Below are 14,396 nucleotides of genomic sequence, written 5' to 3' on the forward strand. Positions count from 1 at the left end.
GGTCAAGTGATGTCTTTTTAAGTAATGGTTTAATTACTTGCCACCTTAAAAGCCTGTGGTACATAGGCCAACTAACAAAGATAGATTGATCATATTTAAGATCGAAGCATTAAATAATGGTAGGGCTTCCTTGAGCAGCCTGGTAGGAATGGGGTCTAATAGACATGTTGATGGTTTGGATGAAGTAACTAATGAAAATAACTCAGACAGAACATTCAGAGAGAAAGAGTCTAACCAAATACCAGCATTACTGAAAGCAGCCGAACATAAAGATATGTCTTTGGGATGGTTATGAATAATTTTTTCTCTAATAGTAAAATTTTTATTTGCAAAGAAAGTCATGAAGTCATTACTAGTTAAAGTTAAAAGGAATACTCAGCTCAATAGAGCTCTGACTCTTTGTCAGCCTGGCTACAATGCTGAAAAGAAACCTGGAGTTGTTCTTATTTTCTTCAATTAGTGATGAGTAGTAAGATGTCCTAGCTTTACGGAGGGCTTTTTTATAGAGCAACAGACTCTTTTTCCAGGCTAAATGAAGATCTTCTAAATTAGTGAGACGCCATTCCTCTCCACTTACGGTTATCTGCTTTAAGCTGCGAGTTTGTGAGTTATACCACGGAGTCAGGCACTTCTGACTTAAGGCTCTCTTTTTCAGAGGAGCTACAGCATCCAAAGTTGTGCTCAATGAGGATGTAAAGCTATTGACAAGATAATCTATCTCACTCACAGAGTTTAGGTAGCTACTCTGCACTGTGTTGGCATTGAAGAACATAACAAAGAAGGAATCATATCCTTAAACCTAGTTACAGTGCTTTCAGAAAGACTTCTACTGTAATGAAACTTATTCCCCACTGCTGGGTAGTCGATTAAAGTAAATGTAAATGTTAAGAAATGATCAGACAAAAGGGTTTTTCAGGGAATACTGTTAAGTCTTCAATTTCTATGCCATATGTCAGAACAAGATCTAAAGTGTGGTTAAAGTGGTGGGTGGACTCATTTACATTTTGAGCGAAGCCAACTGAGTCTAATAATAGATGAAATGCGGTGTTGAGGCTGTCATTCTCAGCATCTATGTGGATGTTAAAATCACCCACTATAATTATCTTATCTGAGCTAAGCACTAAGTCAGACAAAAGGTCTGAAAAATCACAAAGAAACTCATAGTAACGACCAGGTGGACGATAGATAATAACAAATAAAAACGGTTTTTGAGACTTCCAGTTTGGATGGACAAGACTAAGAGTCAAGCTTCAAATGAATTAAAGCTCTGTCTGGTTCTTTGATTAATTAATAAGCTGGAGTGGAAGATTGCTGCTAATCTCCTCCCTCGACCCGTGCTTCGAGCATTCTGACAGTTAGTGTGACCCGGGGTGTTGACTCATTTAAACTAACATATTCATCCTGCTGTAACCAGTTTCTGTAAGGCAGAATAAATCAATATGTTGATCAATTATTATATAATTTACTAACAGGGACTTAGAAGAGAACAGGATAACCAAGAGCTATGATGCTGCAGCTCGAATTGGTCGTCTGGGGAACTCTCTGTCCCACCTTGCCCTTGCACTTTCCCGGTCTCTCCAGGATAATGGAGCTGACACTGATACAGAGCTTGAGTGATGCTTCACTCCGGGCTTTTGCCTTCATGTCACAGGAGCTTGGCAGACTGATATCCACTCTAACCATAGCCCGGCACCAGGTGTAATGTGTTAAGGATTTTATATATATATATATATATATGTTATCACTGTTAAACATTTGTACCTTCGTCTTCTTTCTTATGAAAACGGTGTTGTGCTGTTTGCACCTAACCCCGAGAATGTATGTGTTATTCAACCTTGTTTTAGCATGCTGGGGTCAATCTGAACTGGGAATGAAGAGCTGGATGTACTTATTATTATTATTATACAACTTGTTTCGTAGCCGCTAACGACTGGGAGTGAAGCATGACGGGGTCAGGCTGAACTGGGAGTAAAAGAACTGAAGGTTGTTTGACTGTTGTGACGTGATGCTTAGTGTGAAGACCAGGACACTCCAGGCAGATGCACAACAGCTGATAACTGCAACAGACGAACGAGATGTGCTGACCTCCGACGATAAGAGTAAAAGAAAGAAACTGCTTGTCCTTACAGCTGCGCTTATTGACGTATGTGTTTATGTTACGGGAAGAAACTTGTCTCGCGTTGTCCCCCCCCCCCCCCCCCCCCCCCCCCTTAGGACAAGTTTTATGATGTAATGAGGGCATCTCTAATAAAAAGAGCGGGAGCACAGGCCAGACTTTAGTGTAGCCTTGGTGTACAGCCTGGCCGCACTCCGCGCGTGATTAATTTGACTTTCTGTCTCACTGGTGTTTCTTGACTCTGTTTGTCTTATCAAAGGTTTTAAGAATGTTTGGAGGAGAAAATACCCAACATAATGTCTCAATCCCCTCTGTCTGAGGCTTGCAGGGGATCACTACGCATGCTGCCTGTTATCCCAGGTGAGGTTTTTGGCTCTATGGCCCAGCAGACCCTGGAGCATGCTGTTCAGGCTAACAGGTCTCAGCAGTGATTTGCCGAATTACAGCGCACTTCCAGGCGTCAATCTTAGCACACAGGTGGCTTCCTTCCAGCTAACGGACGTGCTCCCTGGAATCGGAGTCTACTGTGTCAGCCCTCCCAGCAGTCTACCTTTCAGCCACCTTTGGGTGGGCCAGAAATGGCCGTCGTGATGGACAGGACCGTCATGCTCACCCTTCAAAATCATCGCGGGCCTCAGTAGTTGGGTTTGACGCCCAATGCAGGGCCACTGGTCATTTCTCCCAGACACAGCTCGACCGGTGGCAGGAATTGGTCTCGGATCAATGGGTGATTTCCACTGTTGGTCAGGGGCTATAATATTCAGTTCAATCGTCATCGTCCCCAAGTTCAATGGTGTAAAAGTCACAGTTGTTTCAGACCCAGAGAGGTCTCTCGTTCTCAGGCAGGAGATTCTTGGGCTCATGCAGAAAGGAGCCATAGAGTGGGTCCACAGTTGAGATCACCTAAGGGGGTACTTTTCAATGTATTTTGTAGTTCCAAAAAACCATGGTGGCTTTTGCCTTATCCTCAACCTAAGGAAGTTAAATCAGTACGTGAAAGTGCTGTGTTTTTGTATACTCCGCACAATGGAAGTTCTCCAGGCAATTTGGCTGGGGGACTGGTTTACCAGTGTGGACCTGAAAGATGCCTATTTTTACATCCCAGTGTTAGTTCACCACAAGCAATTCCTCCAGGTTTGCCTTCAAGGGACAGGTGTACCAGTTCAGAGTCCTCTCCATTGGGCTCTCACTTGCACTCCGTACATTCACCAAGTGCGCAGCAGCAGCACTCTCTCCCTTTTTAGGCTCGTGGGATATGGATTCTCTCATATCTGGACAACTGGCTTGTATGTGCCCAAGCCAACAGTAATCACTCAACGACACTCGCACCCTACTGGAAGACGTGTCACAGTGAGGGCTCACTGTGAACTTCACAAAGAGCTCCTTGACCCCTTGTCAACAGGTGGTATTTATTGGCATGGCGCTCAACTCACTTGCAATGATTGCTCACCCATCCCCGCGGAGGGTGGACGACATTCTCACTCTGGTCTGTCATGTTCACAGGAATGCCAGACTGACTTACGGTCTGCTCCTCCAGCTCCTGGGGAAACAGATGGCAGTGTCAGCAGTCGTGCCTCTGGGACTCCTGTCCTTGCGCCCCTTACAAATCTGGCTCAACAGCCTGGGCCTCAACCATATGCTGCATCAACACAGGACTGTGCATTGTCCAGCTCAGTCTGTCTGACATCTTCAGCCCTGGGGGAAAAGAGAGTTCCTAACATGTGGTGTTCCTCTGGCCTCTCTACCCTCCCGCCAGGAAGTCATTATAACAGATGCCTCACTTTCTGGCTGGGGTGCAGTGTGGAACCACAGAATGATCAAGGGTGTCTGGAGCCCTCAGGAGAGGCTCCAGCACATCAATGTGCTAGAGCTACAGGCTGTCCGGCTCACTCTGAGCCATTTCTCTCCTGCCCTAGAGGGAAAACTGTTGGGAAGGTGTAGTGACACGGACCCACAACAGGGGGCGTTAATGAACGGCCAATGGTTGAGCCAAAAAGTAACAATTTAATGTTGTGAATTGCACAACGGAATACAGACAAAAACAATAGAGGAGTACAGTCAATCGTATACAAGGTGACGTGTGGGCAGGCTCGAGGATAGAAAACGTCTGTCCAAAGAAGAGCCGGATCCCACACGGCTTCCACTGCCAGCGGATCTGAAGAACATCGGAGCCACCAAGTCCCGAGTCCCAGGTGGCCACCGTCTCCAGCTGTCAGACCAGGTACTGCTCGAGATCTCGAGGACCGAACTTGGGCACCTGGTGTACCATATAAACCATCAAGGAGGCACCAGGTCTGTTCATTCCCCGAGGGAAGCCCAGGAACTTCTCCAGTGGGCTTTGCCTTGCATGCTGAGTCTCAGGGCTGTGCATCTGCCGGGAGTGCAGAACTACGCTGCAGACTTTCTCTCACATCAGAAAGTGCCACCGGGCGAGTGGCACCTCAACCCGGATGTGGTCCAACTGATCTGGGACAGGTTTGGCAAGGTGGAAGTTGATCTGTTTTCCTCAAACGCCACAACAGACTGTTGCCTGTGGTTCTGTCTTTCAGAACCACACAGCCCAATGGCCAGGATACACTGGCTCACACTTGGCCAGCCTGTCTACTATATGCATTTCCTCCTCTTCCACTGATCATGCTGATACCACACAGAATATGTCCGATCACACAGTGTTGCTAGTAGCCCCATACTGGCCGGGCAGGGCATGGTTCCCCATGATTCTGACGCTCCTCAGCAGAGAGCTGTGGCCTCTCCCATGGAGGAGGGACCTTTTGTCACAGTTCAACGGTAACATTTGGCATCCTCACCCAGAGTGTCTTCAACTGTACATGTGGCCCTTGAAGGGACAGGCTCCATGTTGAGCTCTTGTGATCAAGCTGTAGTGCAGACTATACTGAATGCCCATGCATCCTCCACTAGGGCATTGTACGGCAGTAGATGGAAGCTTTTATCCATTGGTGCAGTACACACGGCGTGGACCCTGACCGTTGTCCTGTGCCAGTGCTGCTAATTTAGCTTCAATCATTGTTTGACAGTGGTCTTTCTGTCTCTACAATTAAAGTTTATGTTGCTGCTGTCTGTGCTTGCCACGTTATGGTAGGTGGTCGATCAATAGGATCGCACCCTCTGATATGTCGTTTTTAATAGGTGCTCTTTGTCTTCGGCTTCCGAAGATTGCACGTGTACCATCCTGGGATCTTCAATTGGTTCTTGAGGGTTTATGCTCTTCACCGTTTGAGCCACTGGGTCCCAGTGACCTCAGATGGTTGTCAATTAAGACTGCAGTCCTCTTTGCTATTTTATCCGCAAAGCTTGTTGGAGAGCTCTATGCCTTATTGATTGCTGACAACTGCATGCCCTGGAATTCTGATGGGTCAGGGTTTACTCTATGGCCAAACCCCTCCATTTTACCAAAGACTATTTTACCATTCCATGCTAACCAGCCGGTTACCTTGGCTGTCTTTACCCCACAATCTACTGCAGAAGCTAATTCTAGCCTGTTGTGCCCTGTTCGTGCACTTAGATGTATATTGAATTGACAGCTGTGTTTCGCAAAAATGATGCTCTGTTTGTCTGCTATGGGAGCCCCAAGAAGGGCTGCACCTTGCCCAACCAAAGACTGGCGCAGTGAGTTGTTAAAGCTATATTGCAAGCTTACAGGAACGGCGACCGTCAACCTCCTCCAGTGAAATGTCATTGAACTCGAGGCATATCCACCTTCTGGGCTGCCCTGTGAGGTGTGTCACTGACTGACATCTGTACTGCAGCAACATGGGCTTCCTCCTCTACTTTTGCCCGCTTGTACAGAGTGAATTTAGCTGCTCCTCACCCTGTGGTGACGGCCACATTATCGGCCTCCTCGAACTGCAGCTGAGGTTGGTATAAGGTCATCCAGGTCCTAAAGCACCACCCTCTGGCGGTTAGGAGGAAGAGATTCAAGATTCAACGCTTTTATTGTCATATGCACAGTAGAGGCTGACATTTTTTCATGAATCCCACAGGTCACGGGATTCCCATGGGATTCCCACGGGATGGGACTCAACTTTGCTATTTATCACGTGATTGGGACGGTACGGAATTAAAAGTTCACGGGAGCAGACGGGCAGCTTTGCTTAAAGCCGTCTAAAATTAGGACTGGCTTCAATCGCTGCAGCCGTCTGTGTGTTTGTGCAGTGGGCTTGCTGCGAGTGGGGGTGAGAGCCGCTTCAGTCAGTGCAGAGTGAGAGCACGCGCGCTGAGAGCAGAGAGCAACAAATAAAACTGACAATACGTCCTGTTCACACCATGTGCGTGTGACGGTGAGATTAAATAAATGGTCAAAATTCCTTAAAAATAACAATATAGGAATGAACGTTATAAAATTCACACACACGTGTGTTGAAAAAAAAACCTGATGTGGAAAAATTCTGCAGTGATGTTCAGAAGCAGAAATCACATAAAGCAGCTGAGAACTCTGAACTTTAACAGGCTGTTATTTTCCAAAGATATTTATTTTAGATGACTTAATGTAGTTTTCTGTTCAAGCACAAAATGTGATTGAGGAGGAGAAAAAAGAGGAAATAAACTCTAGTCAGAAAAAAATATAAGCTGTTGATTTTTACGAGGTCTGTTAGAAAAGTATCGTACCTTTTTATTTTTTTCAAAAACTATATGGATTTGATTCATATGTTTTTACGTCAGCCAAGCTTGAACCTTCGTGCGCATGCGTGAGTTTTTCCACGCCTGTCGGTTGCGTCATTCACCTGTGGGCAGGCTTTGAGTGAACACTGCTCCACCCCTCTCGTCGTTGTTTCATTGCGAGGAAATGGCAGAATGATTTGGGCTTTTTTTTCATCACAATTTTTTCAGAAACTGTTAGAGACTCGAAAAATTTATCTGGCTTTCAGTGAAAATTTTACGGGCTTCAATAACACTCCGAAACGGAGGTGTTCCTTTGTCTCGCTTTATCAGCGAATCGGTCGTGACGCGAAGCCTCCGCGCGGCTTTCCATGACAAAATCTCTTGTTAAAAGTGAAATCTGCCGGACAATGGCTGATGTCCAGCTCTTGTGATAACCAGAGAAATTGCACACGACAGTCCCAGCTCCACACAGCCATCCGTTTAGAAATGATCTGGTGGTTTCTGCCTCTCGATGGCGGCTCGGAGCGCAGCGAGCCGTGCACCACTGTGGGCCGTCCTTAAAGCTGTAGTAACACTCCTTATTCTCTGTGAAGCCCGTAAAATTTTCACCGAAAGCCAGATAAATTTTTCAAATGGTTTCCAGCTGCCTGTCTCTAACAGTTTCTGAAAAAATTCTGATGGAAAAAAAGCCCAAATCATTCCGCCATTTCCTCGCAATGAAACAATGATGAGAGGGGTGGACCAGTGTTCACTCAAAGCCTGCCCACAGGCGAATGACGAAACCGACAGGCGTGGAAAAACTCACGCATGCACACGAAGGTTCAAGCTTGGCTGACGTAAAAACATATGAATCAAATCCATATAGTTTTTGAAAAAATAAAAAGGTACGAGACTTTTCTAACAGACCTCATAAATTAAATGCAGAACTGCAGCCTAATAACTTTGAAAAATAACATACGAGGTCTGTTAGAAAAGTATCGGACCTTTTTATTTTTTGCAAAAACCTGATGGATTAGAATCACATGTGCTTGCATGAGCAAACCTTGAACCTTCGTGCGCATGCGTGAACTTTTTCACGCCTGTCGATTGCATCATTTCCTGGTAAGCAGCCTTTGTGTGAGGACATGTGTAGTGCGCTTGATGGATTTTCATTTCAAGGAAAAAGAATGACTGGAGCAGCGCTACTGCATCAAATTTTGCCAGAAACTGGGGGACAGCCAGGTGGAAACTATTCGGAAAATTCAGACGGCTTTCAGTGATGATCCTATGGGCATCACACAGATTAAGGAGCGGTACAACCGGTTTAAAGACGGCCGCACAACGGTGGAGACCAGACCAGATCATTCCAAAGTGAACGCTGTGGTGATGCAGGACCGTCGTGTGACTGTCATTGCGGAAGAGGTGGATATCAGCACTTTTTTGGTACATTCCACTGTGACAGAAGATTTGGCCATGAAAAGAGTGGCAGTGAAATTCATGCTGCTGCTGACGGCGCAGCAAAAGCGCCTCCGTGTTGAAGTCTCACAGGACATGCTGTGACATGCCCACCTCTTCCACAATTTCTCGGATAGTCACACGACTGAAAAGTCACCGAAAGCCGTCTGTTGACGTCTTTCGGTGACTTTTCAGTGGAAGAGGTGGGCATCATTTTGCAGAGTCCAGCATGTCCTGTGAGACTTCAGCACGAAGGTGCTTTTGCTGCGCCGTCAGCTTTGGCATGAATTTCACCGCCACTCTTTTCATGGCCAAATCTTCTGTCACAGTGGAATGTGCTGAAAAAGTGCTGATGTCCACCTCTTCCGCAATTTCTCGGATAGTCACACGACAGTCCCGCATCACCACAGCGTTCACTTTGGAAATGACCTAGTCATTTCAGCATGTTGATGGCCGACCGGAGCGCGGCTCGCTCTCCACCGTTGTGCGGACGTCTTTAAACCGGTTGTACCACTCCTTAATCTGTGTGATGCCCATAGCATCGTCACCGAAAGCCGTGTGAATCTTCCGAATGGTTTCCACCTGGCTGTCACCCAGTTTCTGGCAAAATTTGATGCAGTTGCGCTGCTCCAGTCGTTCCGTCTTTTTCCTTGCAATGAAAATCTGACAAGAGCACAACACACATCCTCACACAAAGGCTGCTTGCCAGCAAATGACGCAATCGACAGGCGTGAAAAAATTCACGCATGCGCACGAAGGTTCAAGGTTTGCTCGTGCAAGCACACGTGACTCAAATCCATCAGGTTTTAGCAAAAAAAAAAAAAAAAGGTTCGATACTTTTGTAACAGACCTCTTAATGACTCCAAGTATAACATATCTAAGTGGAAAAAAGTGAAATAACACAAAATAAGCATGCTGGTAAGAACAATAGAATATAAAAAAGCAATGTAATACAAGAGAAATATGAAGTATAAGAAGGGAAATATAAAGTATACTTGTGTAATGGCCTATGTACATAATAGTGCAGTGTGCAACATTCACTGTTTTGTGCAACATTCAGCAATAAATGGTTTAGTGCAATTGAGCCAATGGATTCAAGTTAACAGGTATTCTAATGCAATAGAATAAAGTGACCGTAATATACTAAAGTGTCCAATGGAAGATAAAGTGACCAGTGATGGGGAGCTCTGTCCTTAAGGGGGGGGGGTCGTTCAGCTGTTTGACAGTCTAATGGCTGTGGGAAAGAAGGAGTTCTTGAAGCTGGTGGTTCTGCATCTAACAGTCCTGAACCTGCGGCCTGAGGGGAGGAGTGTGATTAGACCACGTTGGGGTGAGTGGGGTCTTTGATGATGAAGACAGCTCTCCTGTGGACTCTGCGGTCCCCCATGTTGGTGGTGATGATGGCTGATGTCCTTCTCCTGATCCTGACAGACTGTGGCCAGGAAGTTGAAAAGCCAGTCACAGAGGGAGGGGTGAAGTCTGAGGGCTAACAGCTTGTGGGTGAGTTTGTGGGGGACGACCGTGTTGAAGGCGGAGCTGTAGTCGATAAAGAGCATCCTAATGTAGGAGTCTTTATTTTCCAGATGGGAGAGGGAGATGTGAAGGGCAGTGGCGATGGCGTCGGATGTAGACTGGTTGTGCCTGGGTCGGTGGTGTCTGGGATGCTGTTATGAATGTGAGACAGTATCACTCTCTCAAAGCACCTCATAATGACTGAAGTTAGTGCTACTGGCCGGAAGTCATTCAGACAGGATGGGGAGTTCTTCTTGGAGAGGGGGACAGTGGTGGTGGTCTTGTAGCATCTCAGGACGTTGCATTGCCTGAGGTAAGGTTAAAGATGTCCAGAAGATCATGGGTTCAAATCCCCGCCTGACTGGAAATCACTAAGGGCCCTTGGGCAAGGCCTTTAATCCCCTACTGCTCCCGGTGTGTAGTGAGCGCCTTGTATGGCAGCACCCTGACATCGGGGTGAATGTGAGGCATAATTGTAAAGAGCTTTGAGAGTCTGATGTAGATGGAAAAGCACTATATAAATGCAGTCCATTTACCATTTAAGATGGAGGTGACAACATCAGCCAGCTCGATAGCACATACTCTGAGGGCGCGCCCTGGTACACTGTCTGGCCCGGCAGTCTTCCGGGGGCAGAAGCTCCTCAAAGCTTTGTGTACCTGGGCTGATGTGACAACTGGTGGGGGGAAGGGGGGTTGAGTGGCTGGGGTGTGTCTGTATTCTGTAGGGGTGGTGGGGTTGGGACTCTCAAAGCGGGTCTAGAAGACACCGAGGTCGAACGGCAGGCTGTCTGACAAGATGATGGTATTGGTTCTGGAGCTGGTCCTGAAGCCTGTAATGTGATCCAGACATTGCCATATTCTCCTGGGGTCAGCGTTAGAGTAGAAGTCCTCCGTCTTCTCTCTGTGCTGTCTCTTGGCCGCTCTTATAGCCTCCTCCAGTCTGTACTGTGCAGCCTTGTACTCAGCTTTGCTGCCAGATCTAAAAGTAGTAGCAGGCCCGGCGCCAGAAAAAAATATTAAGGCGGCGATGAGTTTATCACAGGGGGCGGGGTCGCCCCCCCCCCCCCCAAAAAAAGTGCGCACCGGAGGGTACCTGCCTCTGAGCATGCGTAATGAATTGGGTGCGCTCCTAGAAAGCTCGTGTATTTAGGCTACACCGTTGTAAGAGACTGACTAAGAGTAAGAGTAAAGAGTGATGACAGTATTTTTTTAATTATTATTTGAACTTATAGACCCTCGGTCAAGTGATCTCCTGCATACCACAAAACCAAACCAACAACTGATCTGAGAACAACATGAGACAGTAGATTAACCCCACAAACAGCCCTCCATCACAAGTGCAAACACAGCGCAATTGGGCATGACAGTCACACAACGGGTCAAAGATAAACCTTTCATGTAGATATACAGTGGTCCCTCGTTTATCGCGGGAGTTACGTTCTAAAAATAGCCCGCAATACGCGAAATCCGCGATGTAGACAGCATTATTTTTTACAATTATTATAGACATTTTAAGGCTGTAAAACCCCTCACTACACACTTTATACACTTTTCTCAAACAGGCATTAACATTTTCTCACTTTTCTCTCGTGTGTAAACACTCTCAAAGTTCAAACCTTAGTAGAAAAATAAGACCAACCTGTTTTCAGGCCCAAACATTTGTTTGAGAAATAAAAATAGAACATTTTCCTATAAATAATTATGATGGCTTTTAGAACTAACAAATTTAATTTTAACGATCAACCTACGAGGTTGGACACATAAGAAATTATTAATAGTGACTGACCAGTATTTCACAGTTCCTCTGATCGCGCCTCTTCGTCGTGGCGCCGCTCCGCTGAAGGCCTCGCTGCAGGTGTCTTTTTCCGAGTGAAGAACACAGTTATGGGTAGTTGTTGGCGCTCTTTTTTCTTCTGGGCGAGAAGATTCTTATAAACAGACACGCAGAACACAATGCACGTGCTCTCCCTTCGTGGTGCCGCAACAGGTGTCCCATCATCTTGACAGAACACCGGCCTGCCTGATGAGGACGCAGAGCACAATGCGCTGTAAAAAAAAAAAAGCATGCAAAATTGGACTAAAAAAATCTGCGAAACTGCGAGGCGCTATATTTTCCAGTATTTCTTTTTCTTTCTTTTTTATTTTTATTTTTGATAACTCACATCCAAGGGGGCGAGGTTGATGACGTGAGGGGGGCGTCGCCCCCAAACGCCCCCTCGTGGCACCGGCTCCGAGCAGTAGTGTGAGCACGCAGCAAGTGCAACACCTCTCTGTTTACCCAGGGCTTCTGGTTGGGGAACGTCCTCACTTGTATGGTAGGTATGATGTTCTCAACACAAATGCTGATGTACCCAGTCACATACTCAGCATAGTCTTCTACGCTGACGGAGGAGTCCTCTTGGGTGGCTGCAGTTCTAAAAACATCCCAGTCAGTTGTGGCAAAGCAGTCCTGTAGAGTGCTCTCAGCCTCTGGTGTTCATAGTTTGACCTGTCTGGTGACAGGGTTTGACTGCTTGAGTGCTTGTCTGTAGGCCAGGTACAGAAACAGAGATGTGATCTGGTCTCCAAAGGGGAGGAATGAAACAGAATGAGAGTTACGTATGCAACTACGGTTCTATGAATTCCGGACGACCGCCAGAGTTGGTTGTCACTCGGAGTCTAGGCGATAGATTCTAAAAGAACCGAATGCTGGGTAACGCGCACTCATATACTGTTGCTGACGTCACCCAGGTCACACCTACTGCCGTGACTTTGTTAGTATAAGACGTGACCTCTGCGCATGTGCGCATGGAATAATCCAGGTGCTAATGCACCGCCCTCTAGCAGTCATCCGGAATTCATAGAACCATATTTACATACGTAAATCTCGTTTTTTAATAACAGAACCTGTAGCCCATAATCTCACGCACGCCACTAGTTTATGGCAAGCTAAAAGTGGACACTCTCGTTTTGGCCCAACAACTATACATTTTTTTTTATATTCTGTTAGTATGCGCCTGCGGCCGACATGCCTGATGAATTCCTGTGCAAAACGTAGTTCCCAAACAATGCTGTATTTGCGATGACAGTGCGTTTTCATGGGTAACAAATCATAAGGAGTATATTTGGCACAAGAACTTGTGTATCTCTTGTGTTTTTAAGCCTAAATGATCATAAGTCAATACTCACACTCATCCAGCAGCATCTTCTCATGTCGGCACATTCAGGTGAAAGTAGTCCGGCGAACTATCCCACAATGCCAAAATAGTAGAGATATCGCTCCAACGAGAGCAGCACCCTGAACAGCGTGCCTGCAGCCACCACACATTGCTTTTCACTTTTTGTACCGTTCACATCACAACACAGTCCTCAGTAACACCGCCCTCATGTGGAAACGTAATTACAACTGATACGAGGTCTGTTAGAAAAGTTTCTGACCTTTTTATTTTTTTCTAAAGCTATATGGATTTGAATCATGTGCGCTTGCATCAACCAAGCTTGAACCTTCGTGCGCATGCGTGAGTTTTTTCACACCTGTCGGTTGCATCATTCGCCTGTGGGCAGGCTTTGAGTGAGCACTGGTCCAGCCCCCTCGTCGGATTTTCATTGTCAGGGAATGGCTGAGCGACTGCCGCTTTGCTCCATGAAAATTCTTTCAGAAACTGTGTGAGACAGCCAGGTGGAAACCATTCGGAAAATTCAGATGGCTTTCGGTGAAGATTCTATCGGCGTCACACAAATTAAGGAGGATTACAACCGGATTAAAGACGGCCCACAGCGGCGGAGGGTGCGCCGCGCTTCGAGTGGCCATCGACAGGCTGAAACGACCAGATCATTTCCAAAGTGAAAAAACTCACGCATGCGCACAAAGGTTCAAGCTTGGCTGATGCAAGCGCACATGATTCAAATCCATATCGTTTTTGAAAAAAATAAAAAGGTCGGATACTTTTCTAACAGACCTCGTAATCATATCCCCCTAAAGGACAAGTCTCACTTTTTTAACGTGCAGAAGCCCATCAGGACAAATTAGAGTCAGATCCATGTTTGGTGAAAACGTGAAAAGAAAAGCCTGTAAATGTGATTGAGGATACAGACTTAAGTGACACTTTGTTGTTGGTGTTAAGCAAATCCATTTTGTTATGAGTACAAACTTTATTGGCTCCGATATGTGAGAAAGTCCAGTTATATGGCAGATTTAAATGTTGGTGGTCCTGCAACCCTGTTGTCCATTTGGAGAATAATTTGGAGACTATTGGATGGGCTGCAGTATGAAACCTTAGCACTAGATGTCAGCAAAACCACATTTAACATTAGCATCCCCTTAAAGATGTCTTTTATGTTTGAACTTCTTGGATCATCTCAAGAATTGCAAGTTATCAAAAAATACAGACTGTAAAGGTGCAGTCAGATCCATAATTGTCTGAACAGTGACATTTTCTGTAACTTTGCCTCTGTACATCTCCACAATCACATTGACATGAAACAGGAAACTTCCTGCTTTAATCCCAGGGATTTAACAAAAATATCACATTAACTATTTAGGAATTGCAGCCATTAAAGTCTTTCCAGTTTCAGGGGCCATAAGTAAATGGACAGAAGAAATATAAGAATTGTTTCCTGGTTGCCAACATTTGAAAATTTTTGGTAACCCTAACCCTAATTAAAAAAAGAGGAAAAAAAAACAGCCCTCGTTTACTAATAAAAAATAATAATAGAAAGGGAACTGTGTTTGATT

This window comes from Thalassophryne amazonica, chromosome 4, assembly GCF_902500255.1.
Source record: "Thalassophryne amazonica chromosome 4, fThaAma1.1, whole genome shotgun sequence".
Taxonomy (NCBI): domain Eukaryota; kingdom Metazoa; phylum Chordata; class Actinopteri; order Batrachoidiformes; family Batrachoididae; genus Thalassophryne; species Thalassophryne amazonica.